General features: G+C 39.7%; 1 long non-coding RNA gene across 1 annotated transcript; it reads left to right on the top strand.

The window, feature by feature from the left end:
* Positions 1-2184: 2184 nt before the first annotated feature.
* On the top strand, positions 2185-11235 carry LOC132396619 (uncharacterized). Its single transcript, XR_009513049.1, has 3 exons — positions 2185-2435; positions 4290-4381; positions 10087-11235. It is a non-coding gene; the product is annotated as an uncharacterized LOC132396619 (long non-coding RNA).
* Positions 11236-13269: the final 2034 nt, after the last annotated feature.

Raw genomic sequence — 13269 nt, 5'->3', positions numbered from 1 at the left:
TCCCCCTTCCTGAACTCAAGATGAATTTCAAAGAATTCTTACTCTCCAAATGAGGAAATCTTTTCTCAAATCCCCATCCAGAAAGATAAACACTTTATTATAGATTGCTCCCCTGTGGTAACATAGAAGGAACTTAACATCTATGTTTGTCGTGTATCTTAATTTGTTTTCATTAAGTTTACCGCTTATTCTTCTAATCTCAAAACAGAATAGTCTTAATTTGCTCAAGGTCTCCTCATTTGCAAAACTTAATTTGGTACATGTTTGCTACATGTCCTAATACAAGGATACTCTCCAATTGTTAAGTCCAGACTATTTACTCAGTATTCCAGATCTGGGCTTTACAAAGTTCCATGTAATGGCCACGCCACCAAAAATGACAAAACTAGCATACACAGGAGATCATCTCCAACTGCAGACCAGATTGATATTATCACCTAGCACATCAAATAGTTGAACTACTAGTAGCTGGAAGTTTTGTGTACTCAGAAAGCCGGTATTTACAGCACTAATTGTGCACACTATCACTCAGGTTTCCATCCAGACTTGTGAACGTTTGGGCATTTCTTTACTCTCTCTTGAAGGAGTCAAATAGTGGAAGGAAGTGGCTCACTGGCACCTTCTCAATGGCAGCTAGGGATGGGAAATAAAGTCCATGGAAGTGACTTAAAATGAAGTGATAGGCACAGAGCTAACACTGCTGGAAGCAGTGGTTTCTCCAGATTTGTCAATTAGAGTAAATGAAAAGTAAGAGATTCTTTGGGTTTGTACATGTTGCAAAAGATAATGCTCCCATGAGAGATCATAATGAGAATTGAAATGACATTGACAAACTGCTTGAATTTCACTCCTGTCGTCACCACGGATACATTATCTAATATCTACAGGCCCAAGAAATTCACCAATCCAAATAAAAAGCCTTTAAGGCAGTATATATTTCTGAAATAAATGAGAAATATGCTGGATTCTCAGTATTACACAATACAAATGACCGATGTGATCTTGGAGTCGCGACACAAGGTGCAAAGCAGTTAGGAGTGATTTAGTTGAAAGCTAGTGACAGTGCTCTGTTCATGGCTCTCCCTCTAGTGACAAACACATTTTTAACATCTTTCATTCACATTTCAAATTAACCTTAACCTTTTTGTAAATCTCAATAAAATTAAGTTGCATGGTGCAGCTAATGCATTTTAATTTGAAACATAAACTTCCACTTATGCAAATGCCAGTGCTTCTGTATGTTATCCATATTTTGTACTTGAAGCTCTTTCATAAAAAATGTGATCCAGCTTCTGATACCCACGAGAAACTCCACTTACTTATTGCCTGTCTCTTTACTTGTAATCGTGGAACCTTATCCTTTTAGTGGCCAATTTACAATCAGCATTTCTTAAATGTGAACACCCATGGCCTGTTCCATTCCTTGAATTGTTTATTACCTCAAGAATACTGAATTACTAACAACTATGTGCACTTTCCATATTGCAATATCACTCCTCCTGTCAAATCATAATATTGCCAAGAAATACATCTTTTGATTACAAATTCCAGCAAACTTTTCTTGCAACAGAAGCAATGTTTATTGTGAAAACTCTTCAGTAATGGCGGTTAACTAACTTCAATCCTCATTAAAATTCATGGTGGACTTCCGGAATACAACATATTACACCACGATCAAACATATATTTAATACTAATATAAAGTGTATCAGCAATCCTTTAAAGGTTCAATTTGATCACTTGCGTGATGTGTGGATCCGCTTTTGTAAGGGGGGGGGGGGAACCATCACTTTGAAGAAACTTCTGACAAGATCAGCTCACACTAATAAATGGTTCAATTTCTGGAAATTCCATACAGCTCCAATAAAAATGAGGAAGGAAGTACCCTCACAAATCCAGGAGAGATTTCAGCAAGACTAGACGTGTTAGATTTAGTTAGAAAGTTATCATAAAAGTATGCTTTTAAAGAAAGGAATATACATTTTATCTATTCGTAAAGTTCACACAATGACCGCATTACCATTGTGGGACATCTCCTGAAATTATATCGAGAGGCTTAATAATGACAATGAACGAATATAGCAGCAACTGAAGCCCCCAGACTCGTTCACTGCGCTAAAACGTACACGCAATAAGTGAACAGCGTTGGCATCATCTGCTATCTGGTCGAGAACCAGTTCGCAGAGGTTTCAACGCACGGACGCCGATACGCGGGCGAATAAAAACAGCCTAGAAACTTCGGCATTAAAATCGAAATTAAGTGGCTGGAGCCGAAGGTCAGCCCTTACCCCACGCCGTCAAACAAGCCCCGGGTTTACTATCAACTGCCAGGTGGAAGATAAACATCACAGCATGCCTCCTACCCCCGACACTGGCTTGCCATCACCGAACTTGCTGTGGCGTGACTAGCATCCAGGCGTTCGCTGGTAGTTGAAGGTAAAAACCATTGACCTCACTCGGGCACGGTTTAGCAGCGATTTTCTGGTCTAACTGTGTTCCACGACAAGTGGGGAGAGTTCAACATTTAGTCAAGACGTTTTGCTGCCAGGAGTATGGAGGGGGTGGGGGAAAGAAACGCTTTTTTTTTCCCCTTCAGTGATCTTTATGAGCTGCTGCAATGTGATTTTTTGCCCAGAAGAGGACGCGGAAGCCTATTGAGAAAACCTCTTCAAGAGTGAGCGGGTTGCTCGGTGTGAGGAGATAGGAGACGTCCATTCCAAGCTCCAATCACACTCACTCCGGAGGAAAAGGTCACTATGAATCTGCCCCTGAGAACCCTGTGGGCAAAATCGACCGTTTTAAACTTACTAATGTGCGTTGAATTTCGGCAAGGGGTGTTAGGGTGATTTGACAGTTAAGGGAGATAAGTTTCTCAAACAGCTCATAAATTCATTCTGATCCAACAGAGAATGAATGATCCTTGCAGTGTTTAAGCTCTCATTTTTTCCCCCTCGGCGGAGGACATCGAAACCTCACCACTCCCTGTCCAGCTTCTTTCTCTTTACTGTTACAGATCAATTCAAATCAGGTGCTTAGCACCAACCTGGGAAAATTCAGCTCTGAAAATGATAAAATGCTGTCACATTTACCACAGAATGCCCACGCCGACTGAGAGGATTTCGTCCTAACGAGTAACGGAAATCAGCTTTGTTTTTTCATCGATTGCCAGTGTTGGGAGAGCTGATTACCAGAAGTGGTCACCTCCGTGCGTGTGCCCACCTCACGTGTAGAATTAAATGCCAGAGTTCATTTATCAGTGGGAATGGTTCTTCTTCTCTCCCCCCGCCAGTAAAAGATGTTTCACTTGAGGAGCTTAGAAGTGATGAAAGCGAGGATGCAGTGCTTGAACACAGCCCGATCTACCTCACACGCACTTTTGGTTCCAGTCGGAACGGGCTGCAACCGAAATGTGAGGCAACAATCTGCTGGAGGAACTCAGCCAGCGTCTGAGGACGCTGAGGAATTCTTGGCATTATGGGGGGAAACCCTGCCATGGGAGTGCGTGTGAAGGGGCCCGATAGACAATATAAAAAGAAAGGGAGTAGTGAGGTGATTGGTATACTCATACTTTTCATCTCTCTCTCTCAGTCTGTGCCTCCCTCTGTGGGGTTGGGAGAGGTGAGACGGGCAGGGCTTTTATTCCTTGGAGTCTAGAAAGCTCAAGGGCGATCTTACAAAGGTCCATAAAATAATGAGTTAGTGAGTATTTCTTTCCAAAACCAGAAGATATTGTTTAAGGTTAGAGGTGAAAAGTTTAATAAGAACTGATGGGGCAACTTTCTTGCACTTGGATGATAGATAGATATATAGATAGACGTGGTCCAGGGAGGTATATGACACACACTTAAGAACTGGATGGGCAGGTATATGGCTAACAAAAGATTAGAGCAGGGGTTCCCAAACAATTTGGTGACATGGACCCTTACCGTAAACAGAGGGGTCCATGGATTCCAGGTTGGGAACCCCAAGTTTTGAATGATAGATATTGGATGGGCCAAATCCTGTGAAATATGCTGGCCTGAATATACGTCTTGGTTGACAGGGATAAACATGGGCTGTACTGTGCTCCTCTATGTGCTGTACTACTCTATGACTCGGACTCCTCTATCATTCATCTGCTACCAAATCCGCCTTGCTCCTCTCCTTTACGTGGTTCAACCTTCCTGTCAAATTACAGCCCACCACCGTCCACCAATCACTTGGAACCTTGTCTCACCACTTGTTGGCCATCTTGCCTCTCCAGCCTCAGTGTTTTGACCTAAAAAGTTGACGATTTCTTTCTTCCCCCAGATGCCTCTGGACACACTGGGTTCTTCCAGCGGATTATTTGTTCCTCCAGATTCCAGCATCTGCTGTCTCGAAGCTAAATGTGAACACTTAAGGTAGACTTGGTCATTAGATATATACATATATAATATTCCTGCTTTTGTGTCCTAAATGATGTTTCCGGGTGGGTCCCACTTTTTCAGCACATGCCATAGGGAAGAGAAAAGTCTGTACACACAAAACGCTTGAGGAACTCAGTAGGTTAGGCAGGATCAATGGAGGGGAATAAAGAATCAGTATTTCATGCTGAGAACCTTCATTGGGATTGGAAAGGAAGGGGTAAGTAGCCAGATTGTACCATCACCTTCCAGCTTTTACTCCTTCTCCCAACATCACCTTATTCTGCCTTCTTCCTCCTCCTTTTCCAGTCTTGATGAAGGGTCGCAGCCTGAAATGTTGACTCGTTAGTCCATTCAATAGGTACTGCCTGACCTGCTGAATTCCTCTTACATTTTGAGTGTGTTACTGTGGATTTCCAGCATCTGCAGAATCTTTTGTGCTTAAGGGAAAAGCCTGAGAGATTTGTCTTGTCCTTAACAAAAACAGAGAGATGGGCACTTCCAAGGATATATCAGTGCCTGACGAGACCATTAAAGTGTGGGATCTGATTGGGTGTGAACACTTCTTAGAAAAATTTGAACTAAGTGTCATTTTTTTAAAAGCACATTATGAATAAAGCAAGGGAGTAGGCAAAAAGTGAAATGATATGCACTGAAATGACAGAACATCTGAAAAGCTGATTCCTTGTTTGTTAGCTTTGAATTTGAGGTAGTGTTGCATGGGATAATTGAAGATAATTCCCCTCTTGTTCCAACTCACAATGTCAATACTTCTGCATGCCTTCAACAGGCCAATGTTGTGTTTGGCTCTGCCAGTTGTATTGTGGATGTTGGCAGCTTCTGTTTTTACACCAGATGGCAAGTTCCTCTCTTCCAAAATCTGTAAAGATGGTTCTTAGTTATTAACTGAGCAGATATGACATTGCTCGAGTTAGCTTATGTGGGGAAATGTGTACTCTTTTAGCCATTACACCACAAAAAGGAAGTACAGTACAGAAGATGAAGGGAAATCAGAATCAGCTTAATTATGATACTTGTGAAACTTTGTTGTTTTGCAACAGTAGTACGGTGAAATACATAAATATACTATTAGCTCCAATAAGAAATATAGAATAAATAAATAAATAATACAAAAAGAGAGCAAAATAGTGAGGTAGTGTTCATGGACCATTCAGAAATCTGATGATGGGTGGGGGTGGGGGGACGACCTGTTCTTAAAATGCTGAGTGTGCATTCTCAGACTCCTGTACCTTCTCCCCAGTGGTAGCAATGAGAAGAGGGCATGTCCTGGATGGGGAGGGTCCTTAATGATGTATGTTGCCTTCTTGAGGCACTGCCGTTTGAAGATGTCCTCGATGGTGGGGTGGCTAGTGACCATGGAAATGGCTGAGTCGACAGCCCTCTGCAGCTTTTTCGATCCTGGGCATTGGGGCCTCCTGACCAGGCAGGGATGTAACCAGTCAGAAAGCGCTGAGGCACAAAGGCTAGAATGGTTTAATGGGGTGCCACAGTAGCATAGCGATTAGCATGACACTATTACAGCTCAGGGCATTGGAGTTAAATTCTGGCATCCTTTGTAAGCAAATCTGTATATTCCTTCTCAAGCGGACAGGGGTTTCCCCTCCACTGTCCAAAGACATACCTGGTTGGTCGGTCAATTGGTCATTGTAAATTGGCCCATGATTTGGCTGGGGTAAAATCAGTTGTTTGCTAAGCTACATGGCCGGAAAATGCCTACTTTCCTATTCTGAGCTGTATCTCTAAATGAAATAAATATTTTAAGATACTCTGTTGGCAACAGCTGGAATACTAAATAAGTTTCTGGTCAGAAAATACAGGTGGGGTTTGATAGCACCAGAGTTTTGGAGATCAGTTATAGAAATATTGCCAGAATATACAAACAGAATAACAATAGAAAAGTACTGCACAGGGACAGGGCCTTTGGCCCACAATGTCAGTGTTGACCAAGTAAAATTAAAGTAAACTTTGCATGCATATGATCTACAGTATATCCCATCATCCCCCACAAGTCCATGTGCCCGTGTAAATGCCTCTTAAATGTGACCATCAAGTCTGCTTCCACTACCACTGCCCCCACCCCTGGCAGTGCATTACTATTATCTGCGTAAAACAAAATTTAAACCCAACATCTGCTCTAAGTTTTCTCCCTCGCACCATAAAGCTACTCACCATCTACCCTGTCCATACCCCTCATGGTTCCTTATTGTTTTATCCCATCAGCCTCAAACAGTCTGAAGAATACAATCAAATTTTGTCCAACTTCTGAATCTAATAATCACACAGACCCCCACACTACCCAATTGTTTTCTGCAAAAGGTTCCAGCTCATTGCTTCCTTTAATTAGTACGTTAATAACCATTGTTTTATACATTTTAATGTACTACTTAACAAGTTATGTGAAATGGATGAAACTATTGATGTTTGGGAGCAAATTTGGTTCTTTTATGGATAATATACACTCAAAGGCCACTTTATTAGGTACATCTACCTGTCAAGGTAAAATATCTATTCAGCTGATCATGTGGCAGCAACTCAATGCATAAAAACATGCAGACATGGTCAAGAGGTTCAGTTATTGTTCAGACTAAATGTCAGAATGTGGATGAGATATAATCTAAGTGACTCTGATTGATGGTGCCAGAGAGGGTGGTTTGTGTATCTCACAAACTGCTGATTTCCTGGGATTTTCACACACACACACACACACACACACACACACACACACAGTCTCTAGAGTTTACAGAGAGTGGTGGGATGGTCAGCTGGTTCAAGTCAACAGGAAGGCCAAAATTACTCAAATTGCCATGCGATACAACAGTTGCGTGCATAAGAACATCTCTGAATGTTTAACACACTGAACCTTGGAGCAGATGGGCTGTAGCGGCAGAGGACCATGAACTCTGGCCACTTTATTAGAGACAGGAGGTACCTTATAAAATGGCCACTGAGTGCAAATTTTCCAAGCTGTTTGAAACTTAAAGGCAAAACCTGTCCACTTAAGCACCAAAAGAAAAGTTGGAATCACAAAAAAATGCCTGCACCCAGTGACTAGAAAAAAAATGACATGCAAGTCTACAGATACTTTGTATTCTGATGAAAAACAGATTGTGAAGAAAATGTGCCCTTCATTCAGTATGCTCAATATACAGTTTTGCAAAAAGGATTTCTTCAAATTATGTCTGGATACAAACTCAATTCAGTTCTTTTTTTAAAGAAATTTTCTTTTTAAATTGACTCTGTATATCAAAGGCAAATCATTTTGTTATATTATAGGCATATATGGATTCTAATCTATTGCAATAAAACTGTTGGTGAACATGGAGATGAAATATGCACCTGTATTTCAATTGGTGGTACTTATGTGTCTAAGTTGAAGATTTAGGTTCCAGATGATGCTATTGTAAGTTATTGAAGGAAGACTGCTTTGCTAAAATCACCAGTCTAAGGATAAAGCACTATATAAAAGCTACTATGACCTAATAATGTGCAATGAAGGTCCCTGATGTACTCATACATATTTTCGCCTCAACAACAATGGTCGATATTCATCACTCAAACATTCTCACTAAAGTTATTGTCTTTTTGTATTTCCCTTTGTAGAACTTCTCTCTTTGTAAAGAGGCTACAATTTCCTCAAATGCAATAATGACTGCACATCAAATGTGTGGCAAAACACTTAAGGGATGTCATATTATTGTGTAATACATTTCCCTTTGTCCATCGATTTCAGATACTGGAGATATTCAAACATATGGCAAATAAAAATGATGTCGACATAGTACCACCTGTCGGATTCTGTGTTATCTTTATTAGAGAAACAGCATGGAACAGACTCTTCCAATTCAACAAGCCTCGCCACTCAGCAAAGTACCTGTTCACCAGCTTAATCATAGAACAATGTACAATCTACAATTAACCTACCAGACCTAGAGGAAACCCAATTGGTGCATGTGGAAAATGGGCAAACTCCTTATAGATGACCCAGGAATTGAACTCCAAACTTCAGAATGCCCCAAGCTGCAATGCCATTACATTACATTAACCACTACACTACCACGATGGCCTATATTTTTTGTGAAATGAAATGGGAAACTAAAATATTATTATTTGAAGTTATCTTCATTTTCTTTTTCCTCACTTACCTCTCAACGAGATTTAATTTATTTCATTTTCATTACTGAAGTCAAAATGGCCATGAAGAATATAATATCCTCTTGATTTATCTATCTCTAGCACAAAGCCCAAACTGATCTTGATCTATGTTTGCTTTACAATCTGTCAAAGATCAAACCTCATCAAATGATATGGGCTTCAACAGGGCACAAATATTCTAACTGCTCGGATTTTGAAGGTGAATCCTTTGAAGATGATCCATGAGCCAATCCTCATCAGAGGATCAGTGGTGGAGAGCGTCAGCAACTGTAAATTTCTCACTGTTATCATTTCAGAGCACATCTCTCCTGGGCCCAGCACATAAGTGCCATTACAAAGAAAGCGCAGCAGTGCCTCTACTTCCTTCAGAGTTCGTAGAGACTTGGCATATCATCTAAAAGTTTGACAAACTTCTATAGATGTGTAGGACAGAGTATATTGACTGGCTGCATCACTGTTTTGTATGGAAAAGAACAATGGTCTTGAACAGAAAATCCTACAAAAAAAAGTAGTGGGTATAATCCAGTCCATCACACGGAAAGCCTGTTCCATTGTTAAGCACTGTTGCAGGAAAGTAGCATCTATCATCAGGAAGCCCCACCACTTCGGAGATGCTTTCATCTCACCGTTGTCATTAGGAAGAAGGTACAGGAACCTCAGGACTTACACCTCCAGGTTCAAGCACAGTTCTTACATTTCAAGCTTCAGACTCTTGAACCGAAGGGAATAACTTCACTTGCCTCAACATTAAATGTTCCCACATCCTATGGACTCATGGTTCATCGATGGTTCATCTCATGTTCTCGATATTTATTGCATATTTTGTATAATCATTTATTTCTTTTCGTACTTAGTTTGTAGTCTTCTGCACTCTGATTGAATGCCCTATTTTGGTTGTCTTTCATTGATTCTGTTATGATTATTATTCTATAGATTTATTGAGTATACCCACAATAAAATGAATTTCAGGGTGTATATGGTGACATATACGTATTTTGATAATAAATTTACTTTAAACTTTGATGAGGAAATTTGAGCTGGAATAATTTTAACATTGCATGTTTCACTAAACACCATATAATACGATGACCTTTTGGTGGCTTTTGTTTTCTTTAGCATGTTTTGGTAAATTCCATCTAATGAAATGGAAAAATATAAACTTGGAAAAAACAAGGAATCATTTATTTTGATAAAATTTTATGTTAGCTGAATGCAGAGAATGGAGATGTAACATGACTTGCAGCTTTCTGGTTCAGCCTTGTTATATATTGCTTGCATTTTATCAACTAAATGCTACGAGAGTTTTTCTTCAAAAAGCTTTTCCAGTTAAAGCCAAGACTAGGAACAGAGAATTCTAGATATTCTTAATGGGTCAGACAGCATTTTGGCTAGAATACAAAAATATTAAATGTTTCCAATACAATTCCAATAGAGCAAAAATATAGTGAATATTTCTAACACCACTTTTTACTCCACAGATGCTGCCTGGCCTACCTGGTATTTTCAACATTTACTGTTCTTTTTTTCAGATATCCAGAATCTACATCGATTATTAAGAGCATTCAGATACGGACGTTTCAGGAAATTATCTTGAATCTGTTCAGCGCATGACTTGATTTAGAAAAGTCGTAAATTCACAGAAAAATATTCTATGAAGCAAAATTTTTAAAAATGAAAAGGATGGGTAAACTGTTTAATGGGATTTTTGATACAATATATCCCAGTGCATGGAGAGCACTGAACCATTTGTTATAATGAGAAATAGCTTTGTAAATCAAAAACATATAGTCCAAAGAGTCTGTAGCATCACAGTGAAAGTTCTTAAATCAAGTACTAATAGGTCAAGCAATATTAAATTATGTGGTCCCAGTTGTGGAATGTTATAAATGGCCTCATTTCACTTGGCTTAATGAAAGATGTAAACATTAACTACTCTATGATCAATCCAGCCCTTCCCTCCCTACTTAACACTCAATTTTTCTATCATCCATGTGCTTACAGCATGGTAGCATAGTGGTAGGCACAACTCTTTACCTGTGTTCAATTCCTGTTGCTGCCTATGAGGACTTTGTACATTCTCCCCGTGACTGCATGGGACTCCTCTGTGTGTTCCAGTTTCCTCTGGTAGCCCAAAGACATACTAGTTGGTAGGTTAATTGGGCATTGTAAATTGTCCTCTGATTAGGCGAAGATTAAATTGGGGAATTGCTGGGCGGCGTAGTTCAAAGCGTCTATTTTGTGCTATATCACAATAAGTAAATAAAAATAAACAATCTTGTTTGTGGTTGTTTTTTTAATTGGAGGACTATATACAAGGCTTTGGATCAGAGTTATCTCAAGCTGAAGTGACAACATTCCTGGATAGGCAGAGAGCCTACTTGTACTTATTGTCAAAGATCACAGCAAGGACTGAAAGGAACCACTGAATGAAGGCTAACACAACTGCACTATCTTCTGGAGGTGAATGATCAGTTTGGCAAAGAGAAATTGTGTGTCGAGCATAAATCAAAAGTACAAAGTCCTTCAAAATTTGTTCCTGGAGATTGCACTTCTGCAATTTCATTGTTCATTGTAAGAATAATTATCCATATTTTTATTTGCGTGGGCACATCATTAATTTGTGTGCAAGATTCGAATTTTGTAGAACTGTAACATGCAATGTATTTCAAATCATTCATTTTTTGTCAGCACTTGGATATAAAAATTAAAGTTGACTGAAATATGAGCTGCAGCGAGCCTTAATAATCTGACTGCTCCCAAGTAATACTTTATTAAATATTAAATTAGAATTATATGTCCCTTTGGCAGCATTAAGTCATATTTTTCAAAGCACATTATACTCAGTCTGTCTACTTTGTATTGACAAAGTTGGAAAAATATACTGCTTTAAAATTCCTCTGATGTATTTACCTTTTGTACAATGTGCTTTGGTATTCAAAAACATACCATATCGATTTAAAACTGATAAACAAGTAGACTGCAGCTAGTTCAAGTTGAGGTTTACTTGTTATTCAACCATACATGAAATACCCATGAAGGCAGCCAAACAAAACAGTGTTTCGCCAGGGCCAACCCATACACAGCACAAAGCCCAAACAGCACATATAAGATAACAGTAAACATACTGTTACACAGAAAAAAAAAAATAGCCCAAGTCCCTGAATGTTGTGTCCTGCAGATTGATGGTACACGCAAGAAAAAGCCCACAGTTGTCCGATCAAGTGCAGCTGCAGATGAATGCAATCCAGCTTGTCTTCCACTGAGCCAACAGCAGAAGGCAGCACCCTAAATCAGCACCTACTCCAGTATGCCAGCCATACTTCTGCTCTCTCCCAGATCACCTCTGGTGTCTCTCCCCAGTGCAGATACAGCAGGCAACCCTGTGGCATGTGTGTCAGGTCTCGCAGTGTTTTACTTTACCAGTGTCCAATATGGTCCTGCGAACGCAAAAGGACAATCATCTGCACCTTTTGCGAGACTGCACTTTCGCTAGCAGGTGGAAATCAATCCATCCTGTCTCTCAGCCCATGAAATCTTGACCAACTAGTTTGCATCTTTACTCTTAAGCCACATAATTGCTGAAGAAAAGGAAGAGAGAAAAGAGGGCATTCCTTTCAGCTGATTACCCTAGGAAACTACATGGACCAACTATTTCATGTTATTATGAGGGACTTTAATTTGCATGTAGATTGATTGAATCCAGTTGGTTGAGGCAGTCTTGAGGAGGACTTCATAGAATGCATCCATGATGGTATTCTTGAACAGTATGTTATTGAACCTACAAGGGAACCTGCTATCATAGATCTGGTCTGGTGCAATGAGACAGATAATATTAGTGATCTTGTAGTTAGGGATCTTCTTGAAAACAGTGATCACAGTAAGATTCAAATTCTCGTACAAATAGTGGGTACAATAATTCAATCTAAAACCAGTGTATTATACCTAAACAATGGAGACTACAATGGGATGAGGGAGGGTTTGGCTAGTGTAGACTGGCACATGGGCTATATGATGGAACAACTGGGGAACAGTGGAAGACTTTCAAAGAGAATTTTCATGGTGCTCAACAAAAGTATATTCCAGTTGTAAGCAAGGATAGTAAAGGTGGGGAGAGCCAGCCTTGGATAATTAAGGACGTGAAAGAAGGCATCAGACTAAAAACTTATGTATACAAAGTTGCCTAGAGTAGTGGGAAACTGGAAGATTGGGAAAACTTTAAAAAACAACAATATACTACTTTGCGAGCAATAAAGAAAGGGAAGGTAGATTATAAAAATAAACTAACACAAAATATAAAAGCTTTTTATAATTACATAAAGTGGTGAAAGTGAATGTAGGTCCCTTGGAGGATGAGAAGGGGGAATTGATATTGTGTGATGAGGAAATAGCTGAGGCTTTGAATGACTATTTTGTGACGTCTTCATGATGGTGGAAACATCTAACATGCCAAAGAGAGATGTTATGGATACAATTGGAGGTGAGGACCTTGATACATTAGCTATCACTGAAGAGGTAGTGCTGGGCAAACTTGTGGGCCTGAAGATCATTAAGTCCACTGGTCCTGATGGAATGCATCCCAGGGTACTGAAAGAAATGGCAGAAGTTATAGTGATAATTTTGGTGATAATTTACCAAAATTCTCTGGAGTCAGGACATATCTCGGTGGTTTGGAAGTCAGTGAATGTCACACCACTGTTCAAAAAAGGATGTAG

This window comes from Hypanus sabinus, chromosome 7 (genome assembly GCF_030144855.1).
Source record: "Hypanus sabinus isolate sHypSab1 chromosome 7, sHypSab1.hap1, whole genome shotgun sequence".
Lineage (NCBI taxonomy): Eukaryota > Metazoa > Chordata > Chondrichthyes > Myliobatiformes > Dasyatidae > Hypanus > Hypanus sabinus.
The sequence above is the reverse complement of the archived record's forward strand: the minus strand, read 5'-3'. Positions and strand labels throughout refer to the sequence as shown.